Raw genomic sequence first — 22,118 nt, 5'->3', positions numbered from 1 at the left:
ACTGAAACTGAGGTGCTGTGGCTCGGGGGCGGAGTATAGAGGACGGACCCAAGTGCATCCTGGGAGCAGCTAAAGCTTTAACTGCGTGGTGCCCATGGATCCAGATCCAGCTATACCCCAAGGTCAACCCTGTGGACCCCTATGGACCCTGAAGTAGAAAGTAGCCCGCCACCTGTGGAACACACCTTGAATGCCGGAGATGCTGCTCACCACTGTGTCCCCACTTACTGACTTCAAGGTGCCGTCTGTGCTCCGTATCCATGGAAACCCCAGATGCTGTACGGCAGCCTGGTACGAAGTAGTATCAGCAGACACTGGAAAACGACAACATTGCTCAGGCCTCTAAACGGCTGCAGCATGTGAATCATGCTGTGGCTTGGAGGCACAGTGTGCAAGGACGTCTGACCCGTTCTGCACATGCATAGAATATGTCCTGAGCATCTGCAGACCCCCAACAATCGGTGATGTACCCATACCATCGGGTTTGCACACATCTCTGAACCAGGCCCTCTGTCCATTTCCTCTGTACATACATATCAGTAAACGACATGAACACTTCCTAGCACACGCCATGCCATCAGCTCACTTACTTTGCATCCCAGCAGCATGCCGGATCTAATGTGCACGGCACTCGCGCATGCTGCAGAGATTTAAAACCGATATAAATAAATCCCATACCAGGCTCGTGTAACAGGGGCAGAATCATGTGGGAAGATTGAAACTCAAAAAGCAGCTCAAGCTTCAGTTGTTTCGAGTTACTGTTGACAGTTACACTGAACACAGCTCAACTTACTTCATGCTAATGGCTGGATAGAGCTGATTGGTGCCATACAGAGGAGAAACAAACACCTGAGAAGAATGGAATCCACGACAGAGAGTGACCAAACAGGACAGTGATGAATGGAGCAGTAGGGAAGGAAAGTTATAGGGCCCATACACCTACGCGATCAGCATCCGATCCCATTCACATCGGATTACCCTGCAGTCCCGTCGTCACCATTTCTTTTTTTTCTTTGCACAGGATCAGTCGTATGATCGATCCTGTGCCTCATGCGCTCATTAGGGAATAGGGACAAACAGTCATTGAAATGACTGTATTGCCACACGATGGATCGCATGAAAAAAAAAAAGCCACATTCTGAACACGATATGATGGAACATATGTGCTGCACATACGATCATAAGATATGACTGAAGGACACACGGAAGCACGCATCGGATGAAAAAATGCACGATTTCCACAAGCCTGAACGTACGTCGAGTCGAAAATCGTGTGATCGTCTAGAAATCGCGTAGGTGTATGGGGACCTTACAGGTGAGAACAGAAGGTATACTAAGATGTGCTAAAGAGGTGAATAAGGGAGGTAAAAACTAGACGGATTAGCGAAGGCAGAGTGGCTAAAAGAGAGAGATGGAGTAATAGCGGGGAGAGAGAGGATGCGGAAAAAAAGGGGGAGATACAGAGGCAGATAGAGCAATAGAGACAGATAAAGAGATAGAGGGGTAAATTTACTAAAGTGAGCATTTTTAGAAGTGGAGATATTGCCCATAGCAACCAATTAGATTTTAGCTATTATCTTCTAGAAGGTGCTAGTTAAATGTTAAGTAGAATCTGATTGGTTGTTATGGGCAATATCTCCATTTCTAAAAACTCCTACTTTGGAAAATATACCCGAGTGAGAGACATAACCCAGCCACGTTGGGTCAGCTTCTAGTATTTGAATAATTTGAACAATCAAGTTTAGACAGTTGATGTAATAATTTAATATAGTTTCATTCAGATGTGTTCTACATTAAAAATAATTCACCATTGAAGTTCGGATCCATTCCATGAAAAAACTTTCCCGTTTGGTCCATGCCTAGTCTGTCAATATTGTGCATAAGATACGTCACAGCAAGTTCAGGAGAAAACATCTTTTCTGTGGGAACATATTTATGGGAAGGTCTTGACAAGTCTGTGTCCACAGTGCCTGGGTGCAGAGAGACGCAGACCACCTTCTCCTTTCCTCTCCCCAGCTCCACAGAAAGGGTTTTGGTGGCCATATTTAGAGCTGCTTTAGACATTCTGTAGCTGTACCATCCACCTAGGCCTGAAGAAATAGAGATTCATTTATGATTTAATGTGTATTAGATGCATTAATATAGAGCTTTTAGTAAAGTGACATGTGCATCATTTTCATAAATGTCCCCTGTTAAAACATTAAAATGCAGTTTCTTTATGTTTTATGAAACATGCAGAAGAATAAAGGTTCTCCGTACAGTAATAAGCCGATATACTATATTTTACTGGACATTAATAGGAAAAAGGGTGAAAATAAATAATAACTTGGTAATAAGTTGCCCAGTTTGAGCTTCATTTAGATCTGCATGATCATAAATATATACATTTCTGTACTTTGCATGTGTACTAAAATGCATCTGTATCTTCTACCTGCGGGCCCTTGTGTCTGGAAAGCTGAAACAGGGGTGGGCAAAGGAACACCTAGGAGAGGATTTGAAGCGTGTTTTGCAGGGGGCTTCCGTGAACAAGCCCTCAGCGAAACACTCGTCGAACCCTCACCTAGGGGTTCCTTTGTGCACTCAAAAGATCCCACACTGCACAACCTAACACCACACTGGTTTTCGTACAGGTACCTATTCTACTCTTAGCTTACAATCTATAGGATATATAGGCCATCGGTTGTGCTGCATAGCCGATGTGATATGTCTGTGAACGACGAAGGTCACATATATATCGCTGGTATATACCCTCAACACACCCACGACATACTGGCCATTCAATTGAACGGCCGATATATCGGCCAGTGTGTACCCAGCATTAGAAGTCACCTTGGGCTCCTGCGAAATGTATATAGTACTCAGGGCCTGATTCAGACCCGCTCGCAAGCGCATTGTGCTCGCAAGCGGGTCGATGGTGGCCCAGTGCGCACGCGCAAAAAGCGCTCGCTCCGGGACTCACTACAAAAGGGGCGGCTGTCGATGTTGATCGACAGCTCGCCCCATTTTGTAGGCGTGGCCGGGGGGTGGCTTCACAAACGGAGGAGTTCCCATGCAAACGCCTGCCGTTTGTGGGCGGCCCCACTGACATCACCAGTGATGTCAGTGAGAGAGCTTCCGGCTCTATTCGAGCCAGAAGCTCTCTGGGGCTTGCGGCCATGAGACCCTACCACAAGGGTCTCGTCGCAAGCCCGATGGTCTTGACCATCACCATGGCCGCTCGCAATAGCTGTGGGTGGTAACCCACAGCTATGCGAGCGGCCGCAACTAAAAAAACCTGCGTCGGCCCTGACTCTTTTTGCGAGCACCTCTGAATCAGGCCCTCAGTCTACATAATCTGGCTTTTACAGCAACATGGGTGTCTTACTTATGCTTACAATTGTCAGTTGTAGAGCCTACTTTAGCACTTATGTTAACTAAAATGGCATTGTGTTGCTTGGATTGGTCAGATGACTGCGCTCCGAACATTCCTCTTCCCTTCATAAGCGGAGAAAAATATTATACCATCAACAACGGACCAATGGTGTTTGTAGCAAATGCCAGGGAATGGCCCTACAGAGTAGAAAAACAACATAAACTACAGTTACGTTTCTCAGGAGATTTTCCAGGACAGTTTCATTTTTTCCATGCTGAAAGTTTAACTCCCAAAGCTTTTATTCTGATAACACACACCCCAGAGGCACCCACATTTTATTTTATTCGGCACCAAAGGCAAAGTGTGGGATGGATTTTGTATCTTTAATCCCTTAGGGTCACATGGGCCTCCTGGTTTTCATTTCAGATTGACTGATGCTCCAAGTATTATGTACATTATTCTAACATACCAACCTAAGATTCTGTTTGCTATTTTGGACACTGTATTTCATAATAAAAAATATACATTTGTATTATGGGCTCACTCTTAAAAGGAGGACAATATGTGTGAGCAAAGTTTTCTTCTGGCGTGCAAAAGTGTCGATACTGATACTGTGCAGCAAATTAAACTTATGGCCTTGAATTCAAGTAGGCGCATTTCCGTGGATTAATGTGACCAGGCGCAAGATTTTGCTATTCAAACAGATGCCAGCGATAACTCTCCATAGGAATTAATGTGGATTTTTCTTCACACTCCCTGAGCAGGTGATAAGAAGGTGAAAATCCTTATTTTAAGGTAAAAATGGGAGGACCTAGATCAGAACCCTTGGGACCCCCTCCCCCCCAATGATAAATTAGGCACTTTTGGGCGGTATTCAATTGTTTTCGAGGTCCGGATCTCCTGTCTAAAGTGAGAGGAGATCGCAGGCCACTATTCAACTGTTCCTGCTTTTCGCACTGATCGCGCCCAAAGTGGTCGGGTTTAGCCGCGTAAATCGGCTACCCCCGACCAGAGTGCTGGGCGCGATCGTGAAAAGTGCCACTTGGGCGCCCAAACAGGTCACTTTTTGCCCATTTCAGCTCGCACCCCCCTGCAAATCGTGCAGTTTAATGTATAATACGACAAGCGATGCGTGTGCACGCTGGTCGTATTGGATATCTATCATCGGGCAAACAAGCTGGTCAACCTGACGATAACGTCAGGTTCAGCATGTTACCAGATGATTAATGAGCCTGCACTGATTGACTGCTTGTTCAGTGTAGGCACATCACAGCCATAGAAATGACAGCACAATTACAATGCCATAATCGTGCTGTCGTTTCTATGTCGTGTAGTGGATGGGCAGCATATAGGTGCATACACACAGGATGACTTTTGTCAACGATATGAACGATAACGATATCGTTTATCGTTAGATCGTTCATATGGTTGACTTTTTTTTCCACTGAACGACCAACGATGCGCGTAGCCGTATGGACGATAACGATATCTGAGGTCGACCATTCAGACTGGCCAACTTGCTCAATATCTATGAATTCATCATTTATATTCTGTCAGAAATAGTTTCTAAAATCGTTCATGTTCAATGCTGAACGATTATTCCTATTTTAAAATTGAACGATTTAAATCGTAAAGGTGCATACACACACAACGATTTTTTGAACGATTATCGTTAAACGATATCGTTTAATGATAATCGTTTGTAAAAATTGTTCACTTTCTGGGTCAAATGATGAATGATTTTCGTTCATGCGAGCTCACGTTTGTAGTTCAGTCAGACTTGTCAACTCAACGATTTTCAGTAAGGGAATATGCAAAAATCGTTTGTAGTTCTAAAAAATCGTTCATTACATTTAAATGAACATAGTAATGGTGGGTACACACTGGGCGATATTACTGAGCGATTGCACGATTACGACATCGTAATCGTGCAGTCGCTCAGTAATCGTGCACAAATCGTGCACTTTTATGTCGGAAACGACCAGCGATGCGCACTCCCGCTGGTCGTTTACGACATTGTCCATCGCCTGAACATGCAGCACAATCTGTTGATAACGACAGATTGGCATGTTCAGGAATGGTGGACAGTGCCTGCACTGAACGACTGATCGTTCAGTGCAGACACTACAGGGGATCAGGAACGACGGTACGATTACGATGTCGTACTCGTACTGTCTTTCCTGAACGCCTAGTGTGTACGCACCTTAAATTAACAACTTTAGTAAACGATTTTAGTTCATTTTTTAAAGGGAGAAAATCGTTTACTAAAATCGTTCATTAACTAAATCGTTGTGTGTGTTAAGGTGCGTACACACTGGGCGATAAAGTGGACGACTGAACGATATCGTTATCGTTCAATCATCCACTTTATCGTCCATTCTTAACCCCAAAACGATGAACGATAACGACGACGCGCGTTCCCGCGGGTCGTTCGTCATCATCGTTCATCGGGCTGACATGCAGGCCAACCTGACGATCTCGTCAGGTTGCTGCATGTTGGGGAATGGGGGAGAGAGCCCGGCGCTGAACGATATCGTTAATGATATCGTTCAGCGGCTGTGCTCAATGTCATGAATCATTAACGACATTGAGCACAGCCTGCCGGGGACACACTACACGATATCGCTCAGGGAGCATATCGTGTAGTGTGTGCGCACCATTGTTGAAAATAAGAAAAATCGTTCAACGATATCGATGATCAAGCAAGTCGTCCCGTGGTTACGCAGCATTACTCCTGCATCACCCGTCTGTGTCAGTACCATCGCCAGGGACTCACCTCAGTGGAGACCTCCTGGAGACAGGTCTCCCCCTTCCCACTGGGGTGCAGCATCCCTGAGGAATTAATGAGATCCAGGCGGCCAAACTCCTGTCCCACCTTGTGTGCAGCCTCCTGTATATCCCGCTGGCTGGTGACATCCAGCTGCAGGAAAGTGACTGTCTCTGGGTTCCTCTCCCTCAGTACCTGCAGCTCAGCGGCCGAGTCCGGCTCCCTGCAGGTCCCTATCACTTTGGTGACCCTATGTAACCAGGGATTTGCAGAATTGGAGGCCGAGACCTCGACTTGCTCCGTGTACTAGCGCTATTCCTGCTGTCATGGTTATAATAACACGCGTCAATGGGTCTGCTGAATAGTGCAATATGCCATTGCTTCTTCTGAAGCTTCAGAAATGCTTTACAGTACATAACATACAATACTTCGCCACCTAGTGGCAGGCATTTATAGCTGGACTTATTTATGAAAAGGGAATAGAAAAGCTTCGACAAGATGGCTCCTGTTTAGAGGACACACTGTTAAAGCACAGCCATCCCCTAGCGTTTAAAAGACAGATGCAGACAGAAACCTGTCGTTGGGCGACGCTCCATCCGCGCGCCCCCTCTTCCCATCGTGCAATTTGGTTTGGTGACTCCTGATTGGAGGATATTTAAATAGAGACGGCGGCTGTGGAGAGTGGGTTTTAGAGACGCACAGACTGGACTGCTGCACCCCGGAGATCCCGGAGGCGGAGGATCCCGCGTGTGACTACCTGAGGCCGGTGATATGTGAGTGCTGAATGGGTTGTGCCTCTGTGTTTTCTGTACATGAGGGTGTATGCCTCACTGGCACTGCCAGAGTGAGGTCTCTGCGTCTGGCCGCGGGGCGGGTGAAGATCGCTCCACTAAAATAGGCCCCCACTCCGGACCTGGCCACTGAAACCACAGCCCCCCTGCCTGCCGCCCACCGCCGTGCCATTTATATAATACTTGCGGAGTAGTGGGAGCGAGGCATAAGCCCTCCCTGTAATACACACAGGTGCCCGGCGCCTCCCTCAGGTCATGTGACAACAGACCTGTGCCGCCGGCTGCACTAAGCTAAACTCCGTGACGGCAGCCTGAGTGACTGAGGTGATCGGGGAAGTGGTGTCAGTGCCTCTGAGAAAGGAATTCGGCCTCTGTAATAGCACTACCACTGACCAATGATTTTAATTGTTTTGTGTATATGTGTGTGTACTGGAAGTGTTTGTGTGTCTGCAAATATATAATATATATTTATGTATGAATGTGTGTGTATGTAGCGTTCCTGCTAGGCTGTTTTAGCGGGGCGCGGCGCCCTGCCCTCTTTCTGGAAGGCAAAAAGTGCCCTGCCCTAACAGCCTGCGGGAACTGTCTTCACCCGCGGGTCGCAGTGTCCCGCGGGTGAAGAAATGTGCGGTGACCCGGTCACCGCCGGAGAATGGACGCTGGGCGCATGCGCCCGGCATCTATTCTCCCTGTCTGCAGGGCTTGGGGGCTGCCCGGTGTGTCTGTAAGTGTCGGGCACGCCCCAAAGAGTGATGAAAAGGGGATGCGTCTTATAGACATGCCCCCTTTTTGATGACCACGCCCCCTTCTCAGGCGCGCGCGCGAACATGAACGTGCCCTCTCTAGCTCCGGCGCCCTGCCTCGCGCCGGAGCTAGAGTGAACACTAATATATATATATATATATATATCTCCTCATTTTCTGTCACATACTTTGCTCTGGCTGGCTCCGTCTACACTCTGCTGTTTTCAGAACCCACTCCCCCTCGTCACTTTTTCTATCCCGCCTACCCTTCGCTCAGTCCTGCCACCCTCCCCTTGCTCTGTCCCACCCCGCATACTTGCCTTGCTCCTGGCGGCTGGTCATCTTCTAGGTAGTGACTCCCTTGTGTAAAGTCCATCTGCCTCCTCAGTGCAGGGACTTCCACTGCCCCCGCACTGAGGAGGCACATTTCTCTTTCATCCACTAGGGGACACTGGAGGTGCTTACGCTGGGGTATAGAGGTGTGGATAACTGGAGCTGGCACTTTAAATAATTCAGAAGTGTGAAGCTCCTCCCCCTCTATGCCCCATCAGCCCTCAGTTTAGAAAATGTGCCTCTAGGAGCTGGTCACATTATGCTGTGCTCCAGCAAAGACCTTTATTTTATTTAATTTTTTTTTTTTTATTTCAAAACATCTTTTACACTCCTATAGGTACCCTTCGCCACCTATCTAAAAGGTGGGGTCCGGGTACCTGGTGCCCTGGTGTTTTAGAAAACACCAGGAAGGAGTGCGAAGGGCTCATTCTAAAAGAGCTCCTGACAGCTCCTTACCGCCACAGCAAGTCTTCACACAGAGAAGAGAAGACTCTGCTGACCTGCCAAGAGAGAGAGACCTCCGGGGACACGCAGTGAGTAACAAGCTGCGCATCCCCCGGCTCCTGCCCACGTGGCTCCCGTCTCGCTGTGTCAGGGAAGCTGTGTGTACTCAGTACATGCGGCTCCCTGCTTCTCCCCTCTCCCCGCTGACCAGCACTAGCACATGCTGCGCTGTGTTGTTTATCACAAGCTTCCTGCTTCTCCTCTCCCCGCTGATGCACGCGGAGGGGGAGGTAATGGTCAAATAGCTGCCATAATCTGAGCCCTTAGGGCATGTAGAAGGGGGCGGAGCCTAATCAGTGCGGGCTCTATTCCCTCTCTCCACTATGCGCGGCAAGCAGCTGTAGATAACAGCGTGGCTGCCATTTTTCAACTGTTAAATGCCTGCATCTCTCCCTTACACAGGAAGAGTGCTGCAGACATACAGAAGGGTGGATTCTCTGGCTCCCCATTCCAGATAAGCACAGAAGGCTCTGGTACAGAGGCTGTGCATAATACACTGGGGGTGCAGGGAATCCGATCTGTGGGAAGGGAGTGGGGTGTGCTCCTCCTCTGTGTCCCAAGCCAGCCTTCTGTTTTTCATTACTTCTGTTTTGTACTCTGTCCCTCTCTGTGTGATGACTGTGTGTATCCATGTCAAACAGACCAAAGGCATCTCAAAAGGTTGTTTCTGTTTAAGGTGTAACATGCTGGGTCCACGTTATGTGACACTTGTACAGCAATTGATCCACGTATGGCTAATACTGCCTCACCTGCGCCTACAATGGGCCTCTGACATGGTAGGAGTAATGACTGATTTAACGTCAGAGTTAGCTGAGGCACGTAAGTCTCAGCCTCCCTGGGTTGCTGGGCTAACCAAGCCTCTTGACACCCTGGTACAGGTAATGGATACAGCTGAGTCCGCACCCTCTACTTCCTGGCAAGGACCGACTCAAAAGCGTCCTTTATCGACTGTTCTCCAGTCAGAAGAGTCTGATGAGGAATTCCTCACTACTGAGGAGAGTGAATTGGACGAAGCGTTACAGGATGAGACCCCTCTAGAGCTGAAGTCCATCTCTCCAGGGGTAGAATCTCTAATTATTTAATGAACGGTTTTTCTGTTCTCACTACGTCTTCAACAACAGCTCTCACTTGCCTGGAAACAACCGGATAAACTGTTCCAAATTCCGTGCCGGTTTCAGTCTAGCTACCCTTTTCCATCAGCCATGATGGAGAAGTGGGAAACGCCTCCTTCAGTAGATGCGTCCGTCTCCCGTCTCACTAAGAAGACAGCATGCCCAGTATCAGGAGCCACAGTACTAAAAGATCCTTCGGACCGTAAATTGAAGACAACGCTAAGGTCTATTTATACTGCAGCGGGTGCTCAACTTAGGCCCACTCTTGTTACGGCTTTGGTTAACAAGGCAGTGGTTGGCTAGGCTGACCAGTTGATAACATGTTTGGACTCTGGTATTTCCAGAGCACAGTTATGCCTACTAGCAGAACACATCCGTGAGTCTGCAGTTTACCTGGGAGAAGCGTCAAAAGATATCAGTCAAATTAGTGCTTGCATATCTGCTTCTGCTATTTCGGGCCGCAGAGGCCTCTGGTTGGGCGCCTGGCATGCGGACGCTGAATCCAAGCGTGTAGTGGAGGGTTTACCATTCAATGGAGACATGCTGTTTGGCCCGGAATTAGACAAATGGATATCCCAGGCCATGGGGGGTAAATCTTCCTTTCCCCTGTCAACTGCACCGGCTCCCAGAAGATATTACTCTGGAGGTAGAGCCAGAGGTGCTCCCTCCCAAGCAAGAGGCGGCAGAGGTAGAGGTCGCCCACACACATTTGCACGTAGACAGGAGCCTAAACCAGAGGAGAAACAGGTGGCATGACGGTCTTCCGGCCAACCTGGGACCTCCTACAGTGGGATCCCGCCTGCAAGGATTTCAACAAGTTGGAAACCAGACCTCTCCAGAACCGTGGATCCGCAAACTAATCTCCCTGGGGTACTGAATAGACTTCGAGGTTCCCCCTCCAGCTCGGTTCTTCACTACAAGTCTGCCAATACCTACAAACAAGGCCAGGGTTCTACAGGAGGCTATCCAGTCTCTAGTAGTATCATCTGTGATAGTTCCGGTTCCAGAACATCAAACTGGTTTGAGTAAAACCCTATACCTCGTTGGAGTACCCAAACTGGATGGATCGGTCAGGCCCATCTTGAACCTAAAGTCATTGAACCTGTATCTCAGGATGTATCTGTTCAAAATGGAGTCTCTGCAGTCTGTTATTGCGAGCTTGGAACCAGGAGAGTTCCTATTATCCCTGGATATCAAGGATGCCTATCTCCATGTTCCCATCTGGGAACCACACCAAGCCTTTCTGCATTTCGCTGTATTGAAAGATTATTATCAGTTTCTGGTGTTGCAGTTTGGATTTTCCTCGGATCCCCGCATCTTCACCAAAACTCATGTCAGCCATGATTGCTCTCCTTCGGTCATCGGGAGTGAACATAATTCCTTATTTGGACGACCTGTTACTCAAAGCGCAATCGGTATCTCTTCTAACAAGTCATGCTTTCCTGACATATCAGACTCTAATACAACACGGTTGGATAAACAACTTCAAGAAAGCAGATATCAATCCATCCCAGAAGCTGCTCTTTCTGGGCATGATCTTAGATACGGCATCACAGAGGATCTTTCTTCCAATAGACAAAGCTCGAGATATCCGATTGTTAGTTCAGCTGGTCCTCGGACCAAGGAAGGTGTCCCTACTTCTTTGTCTGCGTCTCCTGGGGAAGATGGTAGCTGCCTTCAAGGCACTACAGTTCGGCCGGTTCCACTCCAGGGTTTTTTCAGCTGGACCTACTAACACAGGGTCTCATCTGCTTCTACATCGACAGATCCGTCTGAGCCCAGCTACCAGAGTGACCTTTCTCTGGTGGACACAATCCAACAATCTTTTTAGCGGGCCAGAGATACGGAGTGTGGGACTGGATCATCGTAACAACGGATTCCAGCCTTCAAGGATGGGGAGCAGTAGTCCTCGATTATCACTTTCAGGGTTTATGGTCCCCTCTAGAACAAAAATGGCCCATAAATGTGTTGGAACTCAGAGCGATTTACAATGCTCTGATAGAAGCAACAGAGTTTCTGAGGACTCATCCGGTAAGAGTGCAGTCCGACAACGTGAGGGCTGTCGCATACATCAATCGCCAAGGATGGACTAGGAGTCTCATTGCCATGCGAGAAGTATCTCAGATCCTCCGGTGGGCCGAGAGCCAGTCAGTAATCCTGTCGGTGGTATTCATCCCGGGTGTGGACAACTGGGAAACAGATTACCTAAACCGCCAGGATTTCCATCCCGGGGAATGGAAGCTTCATCCAGATGTGTTCAATGCGCTAATACGTCGATGGGGATGTCCTCAGGTGGACCTCATGGCGTCACGTCCAGTTCCGTGGATCTACGACTTCGTTTACCTCTTTCTTCCGATTCCACTTGTTCCTCGACTGCGAAAATCCCATTGTCAGAAGATCCGTGGCCCCTCCCTCTGCGCCCGGATCTGCTACTGTAGGGTCCATCCGTACACCCCTACTTAGCGCAGCTCCATTTAACGGGGTGGCTCTTGAAACCGATATACTTAGACGCCGAGGAATCCCAGACTCTGTTATTCCCACCATGCTGCGCGTCAGGAAGACAGTTTCGGCTGCGCATTATCATTGCATCTGGCGTTCTTATATCTCATGGTGTTCCAGTTGGGCTCTTCCCTCTAGGACTTTTCGGTTTTCCCGGTTTCAGTTTTTTTTCTTCAGACGGGTCTGGATTCTGGCCTTCGTCTTTGGAACTTTAAAGGTGCAGGTTTCTGCCCTTTCCATTTTCTTTGGAAATTGGCCCTCATTCCTGAGGTGCAGACGTTTCTTCAGGGGTTCTTGCGTGGGCAGCCTCCTTTTTGTACATCCGATGGCTCCCTTCGACTTGAACTTAGTGCTTCTGTTTTTTCAGTCGTCCATGATTAAACCTTTTGGAAGAGATTTATATTAAGTACTTGTCTTGGAAGACGGTCCTCCTTCTGGCTCTAGCATCGGCTCGTAGATTTTCAGAATTGAGTGCTCTGTCCTATAGGCCACCTTACCTGGTGTTTCATGCTGATAGGGCGGAACTCCGGACGGGAGCAGCCTTCCTTCCCAAGTTAGTGTCTGCTTTTCATATTAATCAGCCTATGGTGGTAACGTCTTTGGTGGAGGACTCTGGTGGTTCTACCTTGGATGTGGTTAGAGCTCTCCGCATCTATGTTGACAGGACTGCTTCCCCTCCGTAAGTCTGAGTCGCTTTTTGTCCTCTATGATGCGGTTCGGAGGGGTTGGCCAGCGTCTAAGCAGACTTTGGCACGTTGGACCCGGCTGACTATTTATCAGGCTTATCTTTAGGCCGACCGTAGGCCTCCTTCGTCCATTCGGTTCATTCCACATGTTCTGTGGGGGCGTCATGGACGGGCCGGTAGGGGAGCCTCCACGTCACAATTGTGCCGTGCGGCCACTTGGTCTTCGGTTCACACGTTTGTAAGGTTTTACAAATTTGATACGTTTGCTGCTTCGGCATCCAGTTTTGGCCGCTTTGTTCTGCAGGTGCCGCAGAGCACTCCCGTCCATGGGGAAAACTTTGGGACGTCCCCAGCGTAAGCACCTCCAGTGTCCCCTAGTGGATGAAAGAGAAAATGGGATTTTGGTACTTACCGGTAAATCCTTTTCTCTGATTCCACAGGGGACACTGGACGCCCACCTCAGCGCTCTCTGCCTGTTTGGTTTGTTCCGTATGTTGTTTGTTTTGATTGTGTGTTCTCTCCCTTTTACTCCGCTTGTTCTCAATCTCCTCTCAGCCTTCATTTTCTAAACTGAGGGCTGATGGGGCATAGAGGGGGAGGAGCTTCACACTTCTGAATTATTTAAAGTGCCAGCTCCAGTTATCCACGCCTCTATACCCCAGCGTAAGCACCTCCAGTGTCCCCTGTGGAATCGGAGAAAAGGATTTACCGGTAAGTACCAAAATCCCATTTTCTCCACCCACATGACACTGCAACCCGTGGGTGAAGACTGCACCCGCAGGCTGTGAGGGCAGGGTGCTTTTTGCCCTCCTTTTGGAGGGCAGGGTGCCACGCCCCGCAAAACAGCCTAGTGGATATAATATATTCGCACTCACCAGAATGTTTCGATCCATAAAAGACCTTCCTTGGGTAGAAACACATAACCCACATATTGCACAATCACCGCAGTGCCCATCAGTCCCTCTTAAATACCGACCACAATCAAAACCACAAATCAACCTGTGTGACGCCGGATATGAAGTCATCGCGGGTAATCTCACTCTATAAACTAGCATCAAGTTTACCCCAGAGCAAGCCAGTACAGTATATAGCCCTGGAAGCAATACGCCAAGAAGCTGAAACCACGCTAATCTGTGCCAGTCGCCGTGCAGAGACAGCTGGGCAGCTGCAACTAGAAGTGTAAATTACAGCACTTCCTGTAAGCACAGTCACATGCTAGGAATCACTGCTTCCTTCAGCAGGCAAAAATGGGGGTACACATAGTGATCCCCCCCATGTCTGGACATCTTTAGGGGGTCCCAGGCGCATTCCCGAAAATACCAGTTTTTTTTCGTAGATCCAATTTCGCCGGGTCCCCTTTACTTTCCTTTTAAATTAAATACGGGGATAAGCGGCCACTGACTTTTCGCTCCCATATTGAATATTGCCCATAGTCTATAAACCAAGTCCAGGACACCAAATTTGGCCCACACCACCGACTTCTCTTATACCCTTTCAGACATACAGAAAAAACCCGGGTTTTTGCTACGTGTGAACAGAAATGACACGGGTCGAAGTCCCGGGTCCATGGCCTAGTGTTCCCTCTAGCTCCGGCGGCAGGCAGGGCGCCGGAGCTAAAGAGGGCAATCTTGTGAAAGGGGGCGTGGTTATGGAAAGGGGGCGTGTCTATAAGACGCGTCCCCTTTTCTTCATACTTGGGGGCGTGCCCGGCGCTTACGGACTTGCCGGGCAGCCCCCAAGCGCTGCAGAAAGGGAGAATAGATGCCGGGCGCATGCGCCTCAGCGTCTATTCTCCGGCGGTGACCGGATCACCGCATGTTTGTCCACCCGCGGGACACTGCGTCCCGCGGGTGAGAACGGCTCCCGCAGGCTGTTAGGGCAGGGCGCTTTTTGCCCTCCTCCTGGAGGGCAGGGTGCTTTTTGCCCTCCAGAAGGAGGGCAGAGCGCCGCGCCCCGCTAAAACAGCCTAGCGGGAACACTAATGACCCTGCTCTGTACCAGGGTTTTTCCAGGGTGCAACCTGGGTAGCCTCTAGTGTGAATGCATCCAACCCAGGTTTTTAGACTGGTTTTAAGAAAACTTTCTCATTGGCTGTTCTGTGCACCTGCAGAGACATCAACTGTAGGCACTCAGACCACATGACTGGGGAGAAAATTAATTTGTCTATTTTATGTTTACCTTTTTTATGTGAACATTTTGTCTTTGTATAGACTGAAACTTTCTAATGGCTATATTCATAATTTTCTTATATTGTAATATAAAAAATGTATTGGTTTTCAATAAAAAAAATATTGGAAACAAACTTTTTGACCTTTTACTCTATAAAAATGCTAATTTATATATTATGCTATTACTATGAACAAAAAAAACAAAGCGTCCCCTTTAAATCCACACCAAATTCCAGGACCGACCCAGGTTTCGGTGTGAACGTATCCGACCCTGGAATTTCTGGGGTTTTGGTCTATTGTGTTTGGGAATCTCGGACTAAGACCCAGGAATTTCCAGGGTTGATAGACCCGGGAAGTACCTGTGTATTTTTCGGAACCTATGTCTGAAAGGGGTTTTAATGGTTCATGAATAAATTACGCAGCTGGTGGTGAAGTTGGTGCCCATCACTGTGCCAAGTCTGCTGCAGGAAAAAATCTCCAAAATAAAAGAATATTGCTCAAAAATATTCTATTCCCTCTAAAATAATATATATATTTTTTTTAAGGTGTATAATCCATATCTTATTTATCAGCCTCCAAATCTTTTTATTTGTCGTATTATGGTGCACAATGACCCCAGATTAACGGTTATTAAAATGTCACCATCCTTCCATTCAACATTATTTAATTTGTTAATGGTATTTATGGGATCCTTAAGGTATGCCTTTCCTTTAAATACCATCTATTGAAGATGATCTATGAAATGTGACAGGGTGGAGTTCTATAGCTTTGACTCCTGCAAATACAGGATGAAACGGCTGGTCATATTTACTCTGGTGGACCTGATACTGGCCATACACTGCGATTTCGTAACGTTCAGATGTCTTGTACGATTTCCCTTGAGATTCTTCCCTTGCAATTCTCTATTCGATTTGTCAAATGGTGTACACAATTGTGCATACGATACTGATATGCATATGTGTCACATCCTACACGATAGGTCGAAATCTTACTGCTTTTCCATATGATCTAAGATGCCGAATTACGGCGGTGTGGACGCGCATACTCATCGTAATCTTACAAATACTGCACACGATGTACATGATTGGTCGATACGATTGACCTAAATCGTCCGTATCGTGCAAAAAAAATCACACCATGTATGGGGACCCGCATTAGAGTCCATATATGACCGGTGTAATCAGTGGCGGAACTAGAGAGTGGTGGGCCCAGGTGCAAGAATATGCTTTGGGGTCCCTCCCCCCCCTGTGCGGTGGCCCCCAGTAGTGGGGTCCCTCCCCCCCTGTGCGGTGGCCCCCAGTAGCGGCCACTATCCCCGTACAGTGCCCCCTTCAAAACAACACGCACACGCTCCTCCCGTGACCGCAGCTGTCCGCTCATCCCAGCCCGCTCTGCACTATGGGAGAGACGTCATAACGTCTCTCCCATCACCTGCTGCTGGGAGCTTATGAGTGAGCTCCAACCGGCTCCCTCTGTGGACGCAGCAGCCAATGAGTCTCTGACTCATCGGCTGCTTTAACAAACACACAGCCTGCCTTGCACCGCCGCTAGTTCATAACTACAGCTAATATACGGTAGACAAAAGTGGTTGGACACTGACAGCAAATAGATCAACGAGACTATCTACTGTACCTGCATCCCCCGCGTTGGCTTGGAGGCGGCACTGAACAAGGGCGGCGCCAGCGTCAAAGACGTGAGGGGAGAGAGGCAGCTGCGCTGACTGCTGTACTTGCGCCGGAGACTGGACTGAAACTGGAGTCACTGTCAAGCGGGTGCGGTGATACAGGGCTGGCTGGGCAGTGGCAGTGAATGATAAAGTAGTTATGTTTTTTTTTTGTGTGTAAGGGGGATGGCTATTACAGGGGGCAATGCAGAGGGGGGGGGTGGCCGCTACTGGTTACACTGTATGGGGGGGGCCGCTATTGGGGCACTGTACAGGATGGGGCTGCTACTGGGGTCACTGCATAGGGGGACTACTACTGGGGGCGCTGCATAGGGTGACTACTACTGGGGGGGACAACTTCTGGGGGCCCTACATAGGGGTACCACTACTAGGGCACTGTATAGGGAGGGCATTCTATTCGGGCACTGTATAGGGGGGTGCTACTCGGGCCCTGTATAGGGAGGGGCATTCTACTCTGGCACTGTATAGGGGGGTGTGCTACTGGGGGCAATGCATAGGGAGGACTACTACTGGGGGCAATGCATAGGGAGGACTACTACTGGGGGCAATGCATAGGGAGGACTACTACTGGGGGCAATGCATGGGGGGGGGACTATTACTGAGGCCAATGCATATTGGGGACCACTTCTGGGGGCACTGTATAAGGGGCATTGTTAATGTGGCACTGCATAGCGGACCACTACTGGGGGCACTGCATATAGGGGTGCCTGAAGCATATTCTTGCACCTGGGCCCACCACTCTAGTTTGGCCACTGCTGGCGGTGGCTTTGCTTGCCTGGGGTGGTCTTTCTGGGTGTTGGTTGCCTGGAGAGTGGGTGTTAGCTGCTCAGTAATGTGGCTGTGGGAGGGTGGTTTACCCTGGGTACCCCGTTAGTGGTGTGTCCATGGGGGTTGGTTGCCCGTGTCTGGCTCCTACACTTTCATCCTGTCTCCTAGATTTTAGAAATTTGTCGAGCCCTGCTAGTGGAACCATGCCAACAACTAGTGGAACCATGCCAAACCAGCTGAAACGCAGGCATGTCCAATCACTTTTGTCTACATAGTGTAGGTTCTGATATTTTGATATCACATTCTTTGTCTGTAACCGTTCACCCTTCTTTTTATGTTTATCAACCAGGCTGTGTGGTGGTGGTTGGTTGGTTGTGTCTACTTGTCTGATATGAGTTCAAGAATCTTGGAGTTGTGATGTCCGACTGCACACACATTGGTCATATACAGTAGTGACGACATCGCAAGTATTCCCTCACACCTCTGTGGAACAGCACATCGCTTCATTTGAGCTAAATGATATCCCACCACCACCATGCGTTTTAGCCAATTTTTGAAGTTTGGGTATATAGCTTTAGTTTCTACTTCAGGGTCCATAGGGGGTCCACAGGGTTGACCTTGGGGTTATAGCTGGAACAGGATCCATGGGCACCACACAGTTAAGCTTTTAGCTCCCAGGATGCACTTGGGTCGTCCTCTATACCCCGCCCCCGAGCCACATTTTAAGTTAGATTTTATTTATTTTAATCTCTTTTTACTACAGACGGCAGCGAAGGGCTGTCTGTACAGACGCCCACGCTGCCGCTCTGATCCCCGACTGGCGCCGCGACGCCAGTACTGATCTGGGGATCGCGGCGGGAGGGCAGAGTCCGTACTAGCCGGACTCTGTCTACCTCCCAGGACTGCTGCCGGAGTCGCCGGGGATTCAGGTAAGCCGCGCGTCGCTGGCTAGCGGCGGCGCGTGGAATGCCTTAAATGCAGTCCTTTAGCCTCCGGTCCTGGGGACAGACCGGAGGCTGCTGGCAGTGGCGGCGGGCCCCCCCCATAACCCGTGGGACCACTAGACCACCAGGGATAAAGGGGCAAGCGGGAAGCCAGCATCCCTGGGGTTATGGCCAGCCAGGGGAGGAAGCCTTCCCTGTCAGCGGCTCCTCCCCTCAGCTCAGCGCGCCTTTCGGCACGCAGTCTGGCGTCGCTGAGCTGCAGTTACACGGCCACTCCTCCTCTGAGGTCTCCAGCGGCCATTTTCCCAGTGGCAGCGCAGATCTCAGGGAGCACGCGGACCGGTCCCCCTGTGTACCTCTCCCCTGATTAAGGACAGCGTAGACAGCACTATAGCCCTCCCAGACACTGAATCTGGGCAGGTTGATTATAGTGTAAAGGTGCAGTGAGTATATCTTCCTGCATGGTATGTGACTTTTGCTAGTGCTGCCTGTCTGTGCTTATTTTCTACTTACTGTCAGCTTATAACTATCCCTTTACTTCTCCTACAAGCCCTACAGGTGTGTGGGGGAGGGGCGTTTCTACTGACCTCACTTATATAGATCACGTATTTGTGAGGTCAGTCACATACAGTTGTGTGCTACTCAGTGCCATATTGTGGGCTGTTGTTCAGCACACCGGTGAGTGCGTTTTACTTCTACCCTGGTGCCAGATATATAATATATTCTGTCATGTCAGACGAGGAGGTTGAGCGCTCAGTGGCTCCGGTGTTGGCCTCCTGCGGACGCTGTTCTGCAGGAGTAGATTGGGAGGATTTGTCACAGGATGGCCTGTGTAGTCGATGCCAGGTGGCTCCTGGCCCATCCAGACCTTCTCTGGCGCAGGAACCACCGTGGGCGATGTTTTCTCAAGTGCTGGTGTCTATTGCGGACCGTCTGTTGGTCCCGACTGCTCTCCCTACTAGGGCGGTGCCCCAGCCGACCATCCCCCATTCCCCGGGTGTCCCGCAGTTATTGCGGAGTCCTCCTGGGTCTCAATCAGTAGGTCCCTATGCGGGGTTGCCTATGTATATACAGGCTTCCCCTGTGCCGCAGCAGCCTGTGGTACCTTTTCAGGCCCCTATGGCGACTCCTCCACCATGGGTGGATGTGCTCTCCAACTCCGTGCAAAATTTGGCGGCCGCTTCCTCGGCTTTTCAGTCAATGTTGCAGACTGACATGCCTTCTAGGATTTCAAAACGCCCACTCATGACACGGGCTGCTCAGGTATCGGACTCAGAGGGTTCCTCAGATGATGGGGAGGTCCCTGATGACACTGACTCGGACGCCTTGGTCCAGGAAATGGATACCACGTCATCCATTAATGTGCGAGCACTAGTTAGGGCGGTGCGAGCTTTTCTTCTTATAGAGGATGAGGCACCGGTTCCTAAGTCGAAGTTTCCTAGTTTCAAAAAAACTATTCTGCGGTGTTTCCCCTGTCGGATCAGTTGACGGATCATATGGCGGTAGCTTGGCAGGCGCCCAGTAAGAGATTCCTTCCTCAGAAGCGGTTGGCTTCTAATTACCCCTTCCCTGAGGCACATTGTAAAAAATGGGAAACTCCACCGGCGGTGGATTCCCATGTCACCCGTTTAACTCGGGGCGCCACCTTACCATTACCGTCGATATCCTCGCTGAAGGATCCCACGGACAGGAAAGTTGAGACTTGCTTAAAGTCTATTTACTCCCTCTCCGGGGCGGTGGCCCGACCGTCCATGGCCATCTCCTGGGTGGCCAAGGCCATTGAGGGGTGGGCCAATGCATTGGAAGATACCTTCCCAGACGACGCTTCGGATGTCCAGCGGGCGTTGTTGGGACAAATGAGGGACGCTGCTTCTTACATTGGTGAAGCTTCTTTAGATGCTAGTCTCGCGGGCATCGGCTGCAGCGGTGTCTGGCCGCCGATCCTTGTGGTTGCGGTCCTGGAGAGCGGACTCTGATTCAAAGAAGGGTCTGGAGGCCTTACCTTTCAATGGGGAATTACTATTTGGTCCGGACTTGGACAAAATAGTGGACACCCTGGCTAAATCCAAGTCGGCCTTCCTCCCTTCGGCGGCACTGCCTGCTAAGGTTCGGAGTTCGGCTTTTCGTTCCTTTTGGGTTCAGGGTAAGGCGAAAGGTCAGTCCTTCCCGAGACAGTCTGCAAGTAAGACTGCCTCTAAACCCAAGAAGCAAGCCTGGAGTGCTCAGCGCCCTTCTTCCAAGCAGGAAGATAAACCTGCGGCCTGATGGGACGGGCCTCCCTCTGGGGGACCTCAGAGTGGGAGGCCGACTTCTTCTATTTGCCCAGTGCTGGCACAATTCCACCACGGATGCCTGGGTTCGAGAAGTGGTCTCCCAGGGGTACGCCCTGTCTTTTCGGCACAGACCACCCCACCAGTTTTTCTGCACGAGTCCTTCTCAGGACAAGACCAAGGCGTTACAGGTTCAGGAGGCTATAGAGTCCTTGCTGAAAGCAGGGGTCATTGTTCCCGTTCCTCTATCACAACGAGGGACGCGGTATTCGTCTCTGTTTCTGGTGCAGAAACCCAATGGTTCTCATCGCCCTATCCTCAACTTGAAGTCTCTGAACAAATTCCTCAGAGTTCCCAAGTTCAGGATGGAAACGTTACGTTCCATCATTCTGGCGATGGAACCGGGGGATTACATGGTGTCCCTGGACATCCAGGACGCCTACCTCCATGTTCCGATAGCATCTTCACACCAGCGGTATCTGAGGTTCGCTATCCTTCAACACCACTATCAGTTCCGGGCGCTACCCTTTGGTCTCTCCACGGCACCGAGGGTGTTCACGAAGATTATGGCGGTCATGGCCGCACATCTTCGGAACCAGAATGTACGGCTGCTGCCGTATCTGGACGACCTCCTGTTGCTGGCGAGCTCCCCGGAGGTACTGCTTCAACATCTCCACCTGACGATCGCTTGCCTGCAAGCACACGGGTGGTTGATAAATTGGAAAAAGTCCTCCCTGATTCCATCACAGCGGATGGTTCATTTGGGAGCCCTGCTGGATTCGCGTCAGCAAAGGATCTTCCTGACTCCGGAGAAGGTCGCCTCCCTACAGCTGCGGATACACAGTTGCCTGAGCCGTTGCCGCCTGTCGGTCCATTCGGCTATGAGAGTTCTGGGGTCCATGGTGTCGACATTCGACATGATGGAATTTGCCCAGTTCCATTCCCGGCCCCTGCAGGGGCTGATTCTAACAGAATGGAACGGGTTACCTCACCGGATCCGCTCTCAGGTGCTGGTGTTGTCTCCGGACGTTCGGCAATCTTTGGCTTGGTGGCTTCAGACAGCTCATCTGGTCGAGGGGCGCCCATTTTGGATCCCGGACTGGGTCCTGCTCACGACGGATGCCAGTCTCCGGGGTTGGGGGGCAGTGACCGGCTCTTTGTCGCTTCAGGGTCGTTGGTCAGCGGAAGAAGCACTTCTCCCCATCAACATCCTGGAACTGCGGGCAGTATACAGGGCCCTGCAGTCGTCCGGCCCCGCTCTTCACGGAAGGGCGGTACAGGTGCAGTCCGACAACGCCACCACGGTGGCGTATATCAACCACCAAGGCGGAACTCGCAGTCAGGCAGCGATGTCGGAGGTGTCTCGTATCCTGACTTGGGCGGAGGGTCACATTCCGGCGATCTCGGCGGTCTTCATCCCCGGAGTCCTCAATTGGGAGGCGGACTTCCTCAGCCGTCACGACGTGCATCCCGGGGAATGGTCGCTTCACTCAGAGG

At 50.0% G+C, this 22,118-nt stretch overlaps 1 protein-coding gene and 1 pseudogene across 3 annotated transcripts in view; one reads left to right on the top strand and one right to left on the bottom strand.

The window, feature by feature from the left end:
• Positions 1-1,804: 1,804 nt before the first annotated feature.
• On the bottom strand, positions 1,805-6,678 carry LOC148508573 (uncharacterized; annotated as a pseudogene). The gene is made up of 3 exons (XR_015869579.1): positions 6,129-6,678; positions 3,375-3,549; positions 1,805-2,090 (listed from the first exon to the last, which is right to left on the bottom strand). The product of XR_015869579.1 is annotated as an uncharacterized LOC148508573 (transcript).
• A 57-nt stretch (positions 6,679-6,735) lies between these two features.
• KIF20B (kinesin family member 20B) overlaps positions 6,736-22,118 on the top strand; it is a 131,201-nt gene continuing 115,818 nt past the window's right edge. Inside the window, exon 1 of one of the 2 annotated variants that reach the window (XM_088444327.1) lies at positions 6,736-6,892. The gene's annotated coding sequence lies outside the window, so the exon portion shown is untranslated. The remainder of the gene's footprint in view (positions 6,893-22,118) is intronic. The other variant, XM_088444328.1, reaches the window with a different exon arrangement.

The sequence above is a fragment of the Taudactylus pleione genome, unplaced genomic scaffold, assembly GCF_031769625.1.
Source record: "Taudactylus pleione unplaced genomic scaffold, aTauple2 ptg000354l, whole genome shotgun sequence".
Classification (NCBI taxonomy): Eukaryota; Metazoa; Chordata; class Amphibia; order Anura; family Myobatrachidae; genus Taudactylus; species Taudactylus pleione.
The sequence above is the reverse complement of the archived record's forward strand: the minus strand, read 5'-3'. Positions and strand labels throughout refer to the sequence as shown.